This window comes from Choloepus didactylus, chromosome 16 (assembly GCF_015220235.1).
Source record: "Choloepus didactylus isolate mChoDid1 chromosome 16, mChoDid1.pri, whole genome shotgun sequence".
Taxonomy (NCBI): domain Eukaryota; kingdom Metazoa; phylum Chordata; class Mammalia; order Pilosa; family Megalonychidae; genus Choloepus; species Choloepus didactylus.
In genome coordinates, this window is record NC_051322.1 from 63,869,211 (window position 1) to 63,886,090 (window position 16,880).

At 40.6% G+C, this 16,880-nt stretch overlaps 1 protein-coding gene and 1 pseudogene across 10 annotated transcripts in view; both read right to left on the bottom strand.

The window, feature by feature from the left end:
• The window catches only part of DLGAP1 (DLG associated protein 1), a 945,880-nt gene that overhangs the window by 201,691 nt on the left and 727,309 nt on the right, over positions 1-16,880 (bottom strand). The window lies entirely within an intron of this gene.
• LOC119511934 lies at positions 6,450-6,544 on the bottom strand (annotated as a pseudogene).

A 16,880-nucleotide genomic window follows, 5' to 3' on the forward strand; every position in this document is an offset into this window, starting at 1 on the left:
ACCTTATCTTTTTCTTCTTCTACTTCTTCTTTTTTGTTTCATTCCACCATAAAGTTTAAAACAGTGTCCTGAATATAGCAGGTATTCTTGAGGACTATAACAGTAGATAAATATTTACTGAATATCCACTATGTACAAAGTATGTCTTGGAACAAAATGTTTCCCTAACTAATGAAATAGCTATTATTTTATTATTGCTATCAATGCAAGGCTCCGAGGGTCTATGTGCAAGAACATCTTTGCATAAGCTGTTCTGATGACCCCAATCCACTTGGACAATTCTATATATGTTTAATTCATTTATTTCCAGAGAGTTGTCAGTTTGGGGGGTGGGGAGGGACAGATGACTTGCTACATTATAGTGCTATCAAACCTCAGGATTTCAGAATCTGTCTAATTTAACTCACACTAGGTTGTTTATTCTATGTTAAGAAAATTGATTATGTAAATGTTGGCATGCTTGAGAGAATAAAGTTTACAAGTACTTTTAATGCCACAGAATGAGAGAACTGGAGAGAACATTGGGGAATTATCTGTCCAGAGGTTTCAGAATAGATGGGGGTTTTCTGGAAGCTCATGCCCCTCATTGAACTGCGTGGTTCCAGTGGCAGAGGAACCGAATCAGCCCCGCAAATTCGCGGTAATCTCGGATGTGGGGCATCGCGTCCGTGTGCCAGGGTCCCTGCGGGCAATGATGAAAGAAGTGCCTCGCTGTCCCGTCCTGAGCTTGTAGAAACTGACAGTGCAGCCAGGAATAAGCACCATTTTAAATGCCCGTATTAAACACGGGACTGATACAGTACCGTGAATGAAGAGTATATGCAACTATGGCAGCCCTTAGCTATTAATTAACAGAGCTTCTGTAATGAATGTTTTAATGTTGAGTTAGAAATATTTTTATGATGAAGATCCGTGAAGAAATAAATGTGAATAGAACTACGTGTGAGGAGCAGGGTTCAGCCAAAGGTGCGTTTCGGCAGAACAGCTTATCCAAGGATAGTTCTCTGTGTCAACCCTTTGAAGCCTGCTCCACTAATCTAGCATGGCATTAAGGAAATTAGGCATTCTGGTTTTAAGTCATGTGAAGAAAACATGAAAATTTCCCCTCAAATGGTATACCCTAAATGAGGGCAATAGATTGATATCTCACACTGCCAAATCAAAGAACTGAAAAAAAAAAATACAGAATATATCAACATCAAACAAAAGTACAGCATCTCTGATTGCATATGAAACTTCCATGAAAATGGATTTGTCTGGGGGAGTTTTAAAAAAAGAAGCTACTGTTCTTGCCCTGTGAATTTGTCAAGGTTGATACAACCCTGAAATTGTTCCTAAATGTATGGTAATTATATATGCTGGAGAGAGGGGGAAAGGGAGAGAAGAGCAAACTTCTTGTGCAGGCATTCTGTGACTCATCTCTTAAAAGAAAAAATTACCTGTCCATTTAGTTATTAATTTGTCCACTTGTCCTGAAGTTTTGGGTCTGAGTTAGAATTGCAAAAGATACCGGTTATTTAATTAGTATTAAAATTGAAGGCTCAAAATTCTCAAAGCTTTCAGATTCTTATTAAATCTCTCTCTCTACCAGGAAAGGGTATTTGCCTATCAAATGATACAGACAAAGAGACAACCTTACCAGGTCCATAAAGTAACCTTCAAGCCCAAAGCATCTATTTCAGGTGGAGACAAATTTATGCAGGCAGGCTTGAACAACTCTAGCTTTTGAAAAGGCATAGGGGATGTTAGGAATTGAATTAAGTACCCCAGAAAAACATGTTCTTAATCTTAATCCATTCCTGTGGGTGTGAACCCACTGTAAATAGAAGTTTTTTGTTTTTTTTGAAGGGTTAATTTTTTTTAATGCAATTTTATTGAGATATATTCACATCCCATAAAGTCATCCAAAGTGTACAATTAATTGACAACAGTATCATCATATAGTTATGCATTCATCACCACAATCAGTGTTTGAACATTTTCATTACTGCAAAAAATAAAAGAATAAAAATAGAAGAAAAAAAGAACACCCCAAACATCCCATCCCTCACTCCCCCCTATTATTCATTTACTTCTTGTCCCCATTTTTCTACTCATCTGTCCATACACTGGATAAAGGGAATGTAAGCCACAGGGTTTTCACAATCATGGGGTCACACTATATATAAATAGGACCTTTTGAAGATGCTATTTTCATTTAAGGTGTGGTCCAACTGAGTAAGATTAGGCTTTAATCCAGATTACTGGAGTCCTTTACAAGAAGAATGAAATTCAGAGAAAGTTACAGGGAGCAGCCAGAAGCTGGACATCAGTGGAACCCAGAAGAGAAAGGAGAATACGCCAGCACGTGCACTGCCATGTGACATAAAAGCCCAGGACCAAGGATCACTGGCAGCCAGTCCCAGAATGCCTCAGTCTTCTGGGACAAAGCATCATTTTGCTGATGCCTTGAGTTTGGACTTCTCCTAGACTCAAAACATGTGAGCCAATAATTCCCGTTATTTAAGCTAACTTATTTTGTGGTTTTTTGTTTTTTTTTTAAAAATTTTATCACAGCCAGGAAACTAAGACAGAGGACAAATTTCCTGGCTAACAAGATTCAGACTCTGGAGGAAACTGCTGCCTTAAGCCTCTACTCTAATCCTTGGTGCCTCCCTACAGATTTCTAGGGCACTATCTTAGATGCTAGATGATGCTTCTTCCCCTTTGCCTTGTTGCCCTGTTCGCTGTTTCTGAGTAATAGGCGCAGCTTGCCCATTTTTTCAGAGCCAGGCTCATAATTGAGTGATGAAGAAATTGTGTGGTCCCAATCATAATGGGTTTGGGGTTGGCTGAGCTAGTTATTTATCCAATTAATTCATTCATTTACTCATTCAACACTTATGTATTGGATACTTACTGTAGACTAGGAACTGTGCTAGGTGCTATGGATTAATAAATCTAGGTGCTGTTGGGAATAAATAAATCTAGTTTTCACCCTCATGGTGCTTATAATTGAGTGTGGGGGGGAGCAAGAGAAACTTCCAAGCATGCTGGGAGTAAAAGCCTGAGCACAGGCAAACAAAAAAGAAAAAAAAAACCTAATTAAAAAAATCCAAAATTATGATACATATTATAAAGGAAATGAGCAGGATGCTGAGATGGAAAGAAGAAGGGGAGGCTATTGAGCAACTGGTTAAGTCAAGAGATTTGCTGGGCTGACTGGAGAAGGAGCTTTGAGACGGAGGAAAGAGCACAACCAAACACCCCAGTGGGGTGGAGCTGGACTGGAATGGACGAAAGAAGAGAAATGGGAGTGGAGTCAGAGAGAAAATGCAGAAGGGTGCATGGATCATGCTGGCCTTGGCTAGGGCTGGTTTTACCTTTGATTGGAATGGGCAGCTATTCAAGGGAAACACCCTATGACTTAGGTTTTAACAGGATCCCTCTGGAGCCTTGGTGGAGAATACATTGTAGGGAGTGGTGAGTGGAAGTGGGGAGCTGGTCTGAAAGTGACTGCAGTGATTCAGGAAGAATTGTATTCCGGTTTGCTAATGCTGCCATTTTGCAAAACACCAGAAATGGATTGGCTTTTATAACAGGTTTATTTGTTTAAAAAGTTAGTCTTAAGGCCGTAAAGTGTCCAAGGTAAGGCATCAACAATAGGGTACCTTCACTGGAGAAAGGCCATTGGCATCCGGAAAACGTGCTGGGAAGGCACATGGCTGGCATCTGCTTGCTCCCAGGTTGTGTTTCAAAATGGCGTTCTCCAAAATGTCAGTGTCAGCTTTCAATGGCCATCTTCAAAATGTCTCTCTAAGCTGCAGCACTGAGGACCTTCTGTTTGTGAGCCCCTTTATAAGACTCCAGTGAACTAATCAAGGCCCACATTGAATGGGTGGGGCCATGTGTCTATGGAAACACTCAATCAGAGGTCACACCCTAACCAAAGGCATCACTCACAGCTGGATGGGTCACATTACCATGGAAACAAATTAATCCCAATATCCCATAAGATTAGATAAAAGATCATGGCTTTTTCTTGGGGGACATAATATATCCAAATGGGCACAAAATGATAGCAGTCACTACTATGGTGGTAGCAGAACAGGTGCTGGGAGTGCCCAGATTCTGGATATATTTTGAAGGCAGAACCAACTGGACTTGTTAATAAATTTGCCATGGAGTGTGGGAACAAAAAGTATCAAGGATGGCTTCACCATCTTTAGCCTGAACAAACGGAGAGATGGAGAGGCTGTTAACTAACCCAGGGAAGACTAGGGGAGGAGCAGGTTGTGGAGAAAGGACAAGAGTTTTGGTCCTGGGCCTGTTAAGTTTGAGATGCCACAAGCAGGTCAAAGTGGAGATGCTGAGAAGGCAGTTGGAGGTATTAGTCTAGGGTTCAGAGGAGAAGTCAAGACTGGAGATAGACATTTTGGAGTCTACAGTATGGATGGTATTTAAAGCCATGGCAGTAGATGAGAACACCATGGGAGTGAGACCTGGTTCAGAGGCATTCAAATGGGAAGTGGTGGAAAGATGAGAAGCAGCATCAAATGAGATGGGCAAAAGTCTTCTGGTGAGGGAGGGGGAAAGCCAGGAGAGAATGATGTCCTATAAGCCAAGGGTAGAAAGTGTTTCAAGAACATAGAGCAGTCAATGAGTCAGATGCTATCGAGAGGCCAAGCAACATGCACTTACCAATGTGCCGTTGACTCTGGACTTAGCAATGAACAGCAAGGGCAGCTACAGGAAATGGTGAGAGCCAAGCTTGACTGGCATGGGTTCAAGGGAGGAGACGTGAGTTTAAAATGCACTTCTGAGCACTTTGCTATAAAGTGACACAGAGAAACATGGCAAGGGAGAAATGAGGTCAAGAGAGCAGGACAGCTCAGGTGTGGGGGGGATCAAGAAAGAGTTCAGTTTGGAACATGTTATGTTTGAAACACCTATTAGACTTCCCAGTGGACTTGTCAAAGAAGAAGTTACTTTTAGAAGACTGAAGCTTAGAGGAAAGGTCATCAGCACACAGTGTTGGTATTTAAAATGAATACTCCTTTGTTTTAATAAGTGATAAAATGGAAAACCCAAAGGCTAGGACCCAAGCCTCCTAATTCCCAGGTTAGTGCTTTTCTGTTAAATGATGTTCCTGCTCACATTTCCGCTGATAACAGAGAAATCTTGTCTATTCATTACCTATAGGTCAGATATTAATCTTTGCCCAAATCTGATCTCTTTTCTGCCCATTTGCAATCACACTAGCTAGCAGAGGACAAGCTAGAGGAAACCTAACTTGACTTCTACATTTGGCTGACAGATGGCGGAATCACCAAGGCCTCCCAAATGCATTGCAAGAGGGTGTCGCACGTGGCTAAGTGGGACCTGGACTGTTCATTCTATTTCTGAGGTTATTATTTATTTAGTATATACCTCAGATGTGCTCAGAATCCTTAATGAGGAAAGCAGCCTATTGTATGGCATTCACATTTAAAAGAAGTGTTGATGTGACTTCTTTCCATTCAAATCTCCTGAAGTTAGCTGGATATTGCTGTGATTGTTTCTCCATCTTGGATGTAACCACGGCAGAACTGTGTTTCCAGTTCTAGGATATTCTAAGGTGGAGACCCAACTTTATAGTCGAAAGCAATCTGGATCTTGAGTTAGATTGGAGATAATCTTAGCATTAAAAAAATCGAATAGTGCATCTTAAGTCATTCACACTCTTTATGAAGCAGAAAGCTAGTGCAGTCCAAAGAAGAATCAGTAGGGCTATGTATGAGGCATGACAATAACTTTGCTGGTCATCAAAAAACCTTTATCTGTGGGGCATGTGGTGGATAGAGCCACAGACTCCTTTAGTAGAGACATTCACAAACTCCAAGAACTCCAAGAACAAGTGCACCAACTATAGCAAGGTCCTCAAATTGGGCTGCATCACTTGGGAAGCTGTTATATTATACCAATGCCTAGCCCAGACAAATCAAATCAAAACTTCTGGGCTGTGCCTGGGCATCTGCATTTGTAAAATATCTCCAGATGATTTTAATTGCAGTCAGGATTGAGACAATGAACTTGTGGTTCACCCCTTGAAATAAGAGAATGAGCTGAAATAATCAGAAGTGGCATCTTATGAATATAGAAAGGGCAAGGCAGTTTGGAGAGAAATTGAGGTCGTCGTGTTTCCGGCCTTGATGGTCAAACTAATTGATGAGGGAACCCAGATTAGGTGAGTGACCCGGATCGAGAAGCACTTTTTGCCTCTCTCTCTATCAAACCAGCCAAGCAGGTTTATTTGTTCACTCAACAAAATGTATTGCCCAATAGCTGTGTGCCAGCTTATAATATATAAAGAAATCTTTGGCCTAAAGAAGCCCATGGTCATCAGAGGAAACAGACAAATCAATGGATAATTAAAATATTGGGTGATAAATACTAGGATAAAGATTTCTACTATGAATTATTATTATTTTTTAAATATGGAATGCTTCGTGAATTTGCATTTCATCCTTGAGCAGGGGCCATGCTAATCTTCTCTGTATCTACTATGAATTATTAAACCAAGTTTCTAGTACAATTTCATCTTGACAATTTGGATTGATGATTCCAGTTATCCATGTTTGCTTTTGGATATGATGACTACTGAATAATTTGTTGCCACATTGATAAAAATCTAGGCAACTTCATTTTTAAGTGATTGCTAAATGCTGATTGTTTTTAACTGATTTGATATGCTATAGATTACTGCATATATTCTACTCTGTTCTGGGGGCACCAAAGGCTGGTGCTACACTCAAGCAGATTATAGAGGGACACAGAAGCAGACTTTCTGCTAATATGTCTGTGAAGCCTGACTGCCAGATGTTAGGAGCTATAAATTGCCAAGTTAAAAAGTAACAGAATGAAGCCAAATACATTTTTCTGTTATTAAAAATTCAAGCTGAGAAATACAACTTCGCCTAGTCTCCTACCCCCAAATTAGGTTGCTCACTTCCCCCACCACTTCCCAGCAGCTGCTACCCCAACTTCATCCTTCTACCTATTAGATATAATTTTCAGCATTTGTCTGGCGTAAGTCCTGCAACAATTGCTGACTTCTCAATTTTGGCAGTATCCATAAGCTGTTCAAATAATTCAGTGCCAAAATTCCTCCTGGTGAGTGCTAGGATACAGAAGCTCAGCTTTCCTGCTTAAGACTTAGCAAAAGACCGGGCAATAGCCCAAGTCTGCCTGGTCGCAAAAGCCTCATCTCCCCCCTTTCTCCTAAGTGAGAAATTAATTCATCAAGAGAAATAAGCAATGGTCATTGATATAAGGATTTGTGGTAATCGGGGATTCCTATAAGCAAGACTTTTGAGAAGTCATTTGTGGTATGATTATCAGCTGGGATGTCATGGTCACTGTTCTAATTTGCTAATGCTGCCGGAATGCAAAACACCAGAATGGACTGGCTTTTATAAAGGGGGGTTATTTAGTTACAAAGTTACAGTCTTAAGGCCATAAAGTGTCCAAGGTAACGTTCTCCCAGGACGTTTCTCTCTAGGCTGCAGCTCCTCAAAATGTCAAAAATGTCACTCTTAGTTGCTTTCTTCAAAGTATCCCTCTTGGCTGTAGCAAGCTCGCTCCTTCAGTCTGAGCTTACATAGTGCTCCAGTAAACTAATTAAAGCCCATGCTGAATGCATGGGGCCACGCTTCCATGGAAGTTATCTCGGAGTTATCACCTACAGTTGGGTGGGTCACATCTCCAAGGAAACACCCAAGGGATTCCAAAATCTAATCAACACTAATACGTCTGCCCACACAAAATTGCATCAAAGATAATGGTGTTTTGGGGGACATAATACATCGAACTGGCACAGTCACTAATGCTGTGATGCCCTTTTTAAAGCTCCTTTAGGGGAGTCTATCTGTTACCTTTGAGATGGTTACATTTCAGAGGGTTAGAGCTATTCAGTGGGAAGGAGACAGAATCATCTGGCCAGAAGGGCCTGCCTTGCTCACTGTTACTTTGCTGCTTTCTGAAAGAGGCTCGTGAATCGTCATCAAAGGGGATGCCTCATGGGCTGTGGAATTGGCAGTGGGGTCAATCCTTCCATTCTTCCTACTTGGCCCAATGCCTTAAAAATACTTTTGCTTCCTACTGAAATACAACATATATGCAAAACGAGTACACAGGTCATAAGTGTACAGCTTGATGAATTGTTACAAAGTGAAGATACCCATGGACCCAACACTCCATCGGGAAAGAGAACATTTCTAGGATCCCAGAGACTCCCTGCCAATCCCCACTCCTCCATCCGCCCAAAGGTAACAACTCTCCTGGCTTCTAACACCAAAGATTTGTCTGGCCTGCTTTTGAGCTTTCATAAGTGAAACCATAAAGTATGTATTCTTTTGTGTCTGGCTCCTTTCACTCAATATTATGTTTATAGGATTCAACTAGGTTGTTTTGTGTAGCTATAGTTCATTTCCTGGTGTAAGTATTTTGACGCAAGCCTCTACCATAATTTATTTTTCCATTCTATGATTGATGGGCATTTTGGTCACTTCCAGATTGGGGCTGTTAAAAATAATACTTCTATGAACATTTTGTCTTTTGGTGCACATGTGCATGCATTTTGGTTGAGTGTATTCCCAATAGTGGAATTGCTGGCTCACAGGCTGGGCATCTGTTGGGAGAGACAGTCCACTATGGGCCCCGAGCATCCCTGCTTGTTCTTCTTGAGTGTGCCAAACTTCAAGCCATAATATGTCTCCTGATACTGAGCAGTCACTGTACCTGGTCATGTTGAAATGAAATGGGGCAAAGCAACCACAGTGCAACTCCTGCTTGCTCTGCAGGGAAAGCTGTGCCCTTGGCTCCGTGTCCCTCAGCTGCAGCACCCCCCACTGATGAGCGGCTTCCACCTGGGCCCATCATGTCACCTGTGGGTTTGGGAGGCATATTGTGCTGATGTTCCTGCTGTTTGCCATGCTGTGAGTAGTAAACTCTCTTGCTCTGATTTAGTGTCTCCTTGCCCACTTCTGGCAACTATGGAGTTGTGGCAAGCCACCCTGTTAGTCGACCCAGGCCTCTCCTTTGGGATCTTATTACTCCTTGCTAACCTCTGTGAGGTTGGGGTTCTTCCTTGGCAGTGTTTATTTATCTTTAGTAGGTGATGCTAAAATAGTTTTCCAAAGTGGTACATGAGACTTTGCACTGTTTTTCTCACTTGACTTTTGTAGAACTTGCTGTAACTAATATTTCACTGCCTACTATGTGCACAATATTTTCACATTACTAAACAGAATGATTCTTACATCTCTGTGGGAATGATATTATTTTACAGATTAGGGCACCCAAGGCAGAGAATGAAGGACACATTTAATTTTATACAACTATGATAACAATAGTTACCATGGCATAAAATAATAGTTACCTATTACACATTTGACCTCATGGTTGGTGCTTCATATGTGAATTATTCCATCACAGTGGTATGAGACAGGTATTATCTATTTGATCTATTTGATCAATAAACTGATGCTCATGAAGTCAACCTGTCCACAATCACACACACACAGTAAGTGGTGGAACTGAGATTTAAATCCAAGGTGTGACTACCTCAAAGTCTAGAGCCTGTCATTTCACCCCAGTCATCACCTAGATTTGGTAAGTAGTTGTTACAGATTGAATCATGTCCCTCACAATGACAGGTTCAACTCCAAACCTCCAGTCCTGGGATGTTGAAGCCATTTGTAAATGGAATCTTTGAAGAGCCTACTAGTTAAGATGAGGCCACATTGCATCAGGCTGGGCCTTAACCCAGTTGGACTGGAGTCCTTGTAGCATGAGGGAAAGATGAGATGGTCACGTGTCAGAGGCAGAGACTTAGTTATGGATCGCTCTCTGTCAAGCCACCATCAGAACACTACAGACTTCAGAGAAAGCATGATTCTGCTGACATTTTGATTTTGGACTTCTAGCCTCCAAAATTGTGAGATGTTAAATTCCGGTTGTTAAAGCCAACCAGTGTATGGTTGTTATAGAAGTCCCGGCAAACTAAGACAGTGGTAGAGGCACAACTCGAGCCCAGGTCCTTAGAATCTGGAGCAAAAGCTCATTTCAAGTGTACACTTTGCCAAGACACTTCAACCCAGAACAACAATGATCAACTTCTTTGAGTTTCTCTGATGCCCATCTGGTTCATGATTTAACACGCAGTGAAATAAGCAGTGATCAAGCAGAGCAAAAAAGAAAAAAAAAATACAGAGAAGGGAAGGTCTGTGTAACTCTTACAATGGATCATCAGCCTCTGAATAACAAATTGGGCACTGAATATAAAATTGCATGTAAAAGGAGGATATAAGTCCTAGGAAATCTAGAATAGTATAGGTGGCTAATTTTAAAAAATTAAATTAATTTTAGCTTTTAAAGGTTACTGGTCTCACAATCATCACCAGGAGCTCTCTATCTGCAGGAAAAGTAGTTCTAGAAGATGTGGAATGGTGTATTTATGTGTTTCTAGAACCCAAATGAAATGAATCCTCAGAAAGTTAAGCAGGCTGTCATGCATTTTCATCTCACTATGCTTAAGTGGCCTCCACCTGGATCTAAGAGCCTGGCGTCTGGGAGGAATAAACATGTGATTAACTTTTCCCGTGGACCCAGTCCTGTGCTTCTGTGCTTAGTAGCACTGGCCTCTCTCAGGGTTGTGCTGGCTCTCCATCAAAATGTAAAAGTGAGAACATTTTCTCTAATCACCCCCATCCCCAAGTGCCAGCACACTTCTTTATGGAATCACACTATTTCTCTAGCCCTGAATGTGATCAATGGGAAATTACGTAATATTTGCTCAATTGATTTCAAGAAACCAATTCAAAGAGATTCTTTGGGGAAATTATTTTAAATATGTGCTTGTAAGATCATTTTCAAGGACCTATACATTTTTTTAAATTAAATTCAGTTTTATTGAGATATATTCACATACCATACAATCATCCATGGTGTACAATCAACTGTTCACAGTACCATCATATAGTTGTGCATTCATCACCACAATCTATTTTTGAATATTTTCCTTACACCAGAGAGAATAAGACTAAAAATAAAAAATAAAAGTAAAAAAGAACTCCCAAATCATCCCCCCCATCCCACCCTATTTTTCATTTAGTTTTTGTCCCCATTTTTCTACTCATCCATCCATACACTAGATAAAGGGAGTGCGATCCACAAGGTTTTCACAATCACACTGTCACCCCTTGTAAGCTACATTGTTATATAATCGTCTTCAAGAGTCAAGGCTACTGGGTTGGAGTTTGATAGTTTCAGGTATTTACTTCTAGCTATTCCAATATATTAAAACCTAAAAAGTGTTATCTATATAGTGCATAGGAATGCTACCAGAATGACCTCTTGACTCCATTTGAAATCTCTCAGCCAGTGAAGCTTTATTTCATTTCATTTTGCATCCCCCTTTTGGTCAAGAAGATGTTCTTAATCCCATGATGCTGGGTCCAGATTCATCCCTGGGAGTCATATCCTGTGTTGCCAGGGAGATTTACACCCCTGGGAATCAGGTCCCACGTAGGGGGAAGGGCAGTGAGTTCACCTGCTGAGTTGGCTTAGCTAGAGAGAGAGGGCCACATCTGAGCAACAAAGAGGCACCCAGGGGGAGACTCTTCAGCACAATTATAAGCAGGTTTAGCCTCTTCTTCGCAGTTACAAGCTTCATAAGGGCAAGCCCCAAGATAGAGGACTCGGCATACCAAGCCATCAGTCCTCAATGTTTGTGAGAACATCAGCAACAATCCAGGTGAGGAAGTTCAACACTTCTGCATTTTTCCCTCAGCTCCTCAGGGGGGCCCTGCATATATATTTTTATTCTCCACCCAAATTACTTTGGGATGTGTTGCTATTTCACTCTAACCTATACAAACCTACCATATCACTTCCTATTCAAAGGTCCATGTAGTTGTGGTGTTTGAACAAACTGACTGTAGAAGTTATATTGTTTAGAAAACACAGATCCTGCACCAAATAAACATCTCTTCCCTTGGTCTCACATGGAAGTTGAAGTTTTAACACACAGTCAGTTTTAACCTTTACCCTTTGAAGGCCCTATACATTTTTAAAAACCTGTATTTAAATGATAGCTCAAAGTTTCTCCTTAAATATCCTTTCATAATTATGGCTGGGGTATTTTTTTTCCAAAAATTTATCATAGTAACATATATATAATACAAAATTTCTCATTTTAACCAACATCATGTGTGTAATTCAGTGGTATTAATTACATTCACAATGTTGTGCTACTATCACAACCATCAATTAGCAAAACTTTTTCATCACCCCAAACAAAAACTCTACACCTCTTAAGCAACCATTCCCACCCCACCCGCTAGCCCTGGTAACCTGTTATCCCCTTTCTCTATGAATTTGCTTAATTTGGGTATTTCAAATAAGTGAAGTCATACACTATTTATCCTTTTGTGTCTTGGCTTATGTCACTCAACATGATGTCTCCAAGGTTCATCCATATTGTCGCATGTATTCAGGACTTGGTGTGTAGATACCTGTGCTGGTTTGGATGTATCATGTCCCCCAAAACTCTATGTTCTTCAATGTAGTCTTGTAGGGACAGACATATTAGTATTGATTAGGTTGGAACCTTTGGATTAGGTTGTTTCCATGGAGATGTGACCCACCCAACTGTAGGTGATAACTCCGATTAATTTCCATGGATAAGTGGCCCTGCCCATTCAGTGTGGGCCTTGATTAGTTTACTAGAGCCCTACATAAGAGCTCAGACAGAAGGAGCTCAGGGGAGCTGCAGCTGAGAGACATATTTTGCAGCTGAGAGACACACTTTGAAGATGGCTGCTGGAAGTTGACACTGACTTTTTGGGGAACGCCATTTTGCAACGCAACCTGGGAGCAAGCAGATGCCAGCCATGTGCCTTCCCAGCTAACAGACGTTTTCGGATGCCATCAGCCATCCTTCAGTGACGGTACCTTGTCGTTGATGCCTAACCTTGGACACTTTATGGCCTTAAGACTATAACTTTGTAACCAAATAAACCCCCTTTATGATCCATTACTGGTATTTTGCATAATGGCAGCATTAGCAAACCGAAACAATACCTGTTCAAGTTCCTGTTTTAACTCTTTTGGGTATATATCGAGAAGTTGGACTGCTGGGTCACACAGTGGTCCTAAGTTTAACTTTCTGAAGAAGCGCCAAACTGTCTTCCATAGTGCCTGCACCATTTACAGTCCCACTGGCTGGGGTATTCTGGACAGACAGTGGAGAAGAGGTAGATGTTCAGAGGAAAATTTGAGAAATATCTCCCAATTACCAGGAATTCCATGATGAAATGTATCCTCAACAGGGAAAGGTCATTTCAGTACTGACCTCTGTGACCGGAAGTGATCATTTCAGGGAGTAAACTGAAGGGAATACACTGAAGAGAAAAAAAAAATATAGATAATTTCATAAAAGTGGAAGTGGTGGAGGAATGTGCATATGCTGCTGTGGAGGGAGGATAGCTGGGGTTACACAAGTTAATTTCACAAAGTAAATTTTTTAGAGTCCTAAAGTTTATTATTTCATATTGAAAGTAAGGAAAGGAAAGCAGTTTCTAAGACTTTCTACTTGGAATTTGAAATAAAATATTGTTATGTTCATCCCCTCTTGAGAACAGCAGAGATGTAAAATGTCATTTCAGGGATGTCTGGGTAGAAATTAAGCATGTTTTGACTCTGAAAGGCATTCCAAATCAGTGCTAAGTTTGAGTGGGTCAGCAAGACCTGGGCCAGAAGAGTGTTTTGCATTTTGGTATTATTAAATACTGTTTCTTTCAGTATGATAAAAAGCTAAACCAATAAAATTAGTCCCCTGGATCCCTGGAAAGTAAGAGGAAAAGGCTGACAAGAAGCAAGTTCTTGGAATCTAATGGAAGAACCCTGGGAGGGATGGCCCTTTTCTGGCGTCAGGAGGGACAGGTGGGCGTGCATATGTTTGTAGAACCCAAATGGAACGAAGCCTCAGGGAGTCAGCAGTTATTCACATCCATTCTCTTATTTTTGCTTTTTACCAGTTCCAAACTTTGCACTGTTATCAATGAGACTTACACTGGAAGACTTTTTAATTAAAGACATTGTATCTATATGAGAAAATTTTAGTTATGCACATCAGACTCTTGAACTAATTACCTTTTATGATGCACATGAGAAGCAGGTTATGCCTCTCATTTTAGCAGATGTAAGGAAGAAAAGACCTTTGTGATGGAAAGATGTAGGTTAGCAATCGTTTCCTGAGAGCGTGGGCCGTTGGCACTGGTTTCTGTGGAGCTTCACTATACTGCACAGGCAGAGAGAGACCTGTGCGTGGCAGTGGGATGTGGAGAGAGTAAGCCAGGAGGAGGGTTTGTGGAGTGTGCTGGTTTGAAGCTCTTTTGTACCCCAGAAAAGACTATGTTCTTCTAATTCAATCTTGTGGGGGCAAACCTATTGTGGGTGGGACCTTTTGATTAGATTGTTTCCATGGAGATGTGACCCTGCCCATTCAAAGTGGGCCTTAATCCTTTACTAGATTCCTTTAAGAGAGCTCACACAGAAAGAGAGCTCAGAGAAGGTAAGAGAGAAGCTGAGACAGAAGCCCAGAGACATTTCGGAGAAAGCCTCTGAAACCAGAGGATAAACCTGGAAGAGAAGAATCAGCAGAGCCAGCCATGTGCCTTCCCATGTGACAGAGGAACCCTGGATGCCATCAGCCTTTCTTCAGAGAAGGTATCATTCTGTTGATGCCTTAATTGGGACATTTTCATGGCCTTAGAACTGTAAATTTTTGAACTAATAAATCCCCATTGTAACAGCCAATCCATTTCTGATGTATTGCATTCTGGCAGCTTTAGCAAACTGAAACATGGAGCCAAACCACTATGTTTGTGAAATGGAAATGCTAAGCAGAGATAGGAGAACAAAGAACAAATGATTATTATTCTAGGTATAGTATGGAGATAGATGCTATCTCTTCTCCTTTTCAACATCCTTAACGGGACATTTCTTATAGCACTTAGTGGACTCTCTACTATAGTTGCCTGTCAGTCTATTATATGTCAGTCTTTATTATAGCTGTCTGTCTGTCACAGACAATCCTACAGGCTTTATAAAAATCTTTTAAATTACAAAAGGTATATATATGTTCTTACAAAAAACATAGTAACTGTAAAGAGTAAAAAATAAAGGTCCTCTCTCGCTATACTTTAATTCTACTCCTCTAAAGATAAGTATTATTATTAGTTTATTGTGTATCTGTACTAGCTTCCTTTTGCTGCTGTAACAAGTTACCACAAAATTAGTTGCTTAAAACAACACACATTTGTTCTCTTACAGTTCTGGAGGTCAGAACTATGAAATGGGTCTCACTGGGCTAAAATCAAGGTGTGATCACCTAAAAACAGGGTGATATTTCTTTCTGCAAGCTCTAGGGAAGTATCTGTTTCCTTACCTTTTCCAGCTTTCACAGCTGCCTTATTCCTTGGCTCGTGGGCTCCCTCCATCTGCAAAGCCAGCAATGGCTGGTCAAGTCTTTCTCATGCTGCATGTCTTTTGCACAGACTCTCCACCTCCCTCTTTCACTTGTGAAGACACTTTGGTTACACTGCATCCACCAGGATAATCCAGAATACTCTCCCTATTTTAAGTCTAGCTGATTAGCAGCCTCAATTCTATTTGCAACCTTAATTCCCCTTTGCAACACATTCATAGGTTCTAGGATGGGGATATGGATGTCTTTTGGGGGGGTGCAGGGGGTGGGTCTATTATTTTGCCCACCACAGCATTCTTCCATCTATTTTCCTAGTTTCTATCTATATATCTATATCTATGTGGGAAGAGAGATTCATTTTTTAATATGTGATTTTTACACTTTTAAAAGCACGAGACACCACACATCTGTGATATATTTTCTTCTCTTCAATAAATACTTGATCTTGTACATTTTTGATGTCATTTCATTTAGAGGCCCTCGATATTTTTAATGGTTGCATAGTATCCCATGGAATAAATGCTTCATAGTTTATTTAAGAATTTTCCTATTTAACGGACATTTAAGCACCTTTCGATTTTTTACCCTTTGTGCATATGTTTAAGTCCCCAGACAAGACCGTGTACAGTATACTTCTGTCCTTAAGTGGATCCACTAGGAGCAAATAACATGTATATTCTTTCCAAAGGGCATTTAAAAATTTTAAACCATATTTGTATACTACATATGGTTAAATAAAGTAGAAATTTCATAAACACAAGATTGTTTGGTGTTCAAATTCTTAAAAGTGCAATGAATTCTTGTCTTTTTAATTTTTTTAAATTATTGATTGATTCAACTACTACTCATTTGTGCACAAGGCACAGTACTTTGATCTCATTAAAACACTGGTATCCTCGTTGTTATTATTTAAAAATTCTACAGGAAATTTATTGCTAGAATATACGTATTTGAAGCTTTTTACCATAACCACTCCAATCTGGAGGAGCAACGGATGCCTCAACAGTCATTCAAAGTTCACTTTTGCTCCAAGACCTCAAGTGTGAAACATTAGGTACAAACCTGTTGCATGAGACTTGCCACGCAACGGGCTACTCTGCTGGTTTTTATGACTCATGCATCAGGAGAGAGAAGGTAGAATGCGGGCAACCACTCAGAACCCCTTTAGATTGGTCCAGTTTGTTTGGGGGAAAGAGGAAAGCACTGACAACGACTTGCGAAGTTCATCAAATCTTGCCCCTGTTGTGCTCCTTAAGTGAGTTGTACAGTGGCTGTGCTGCTGTTAAGACGGCCCCATACCTACAAAGCCCAGTAAGTCTGGACACTTGGCTTGTGACAGGGAAATCAGTGCCTTCAAAGCCAACAGAACTTT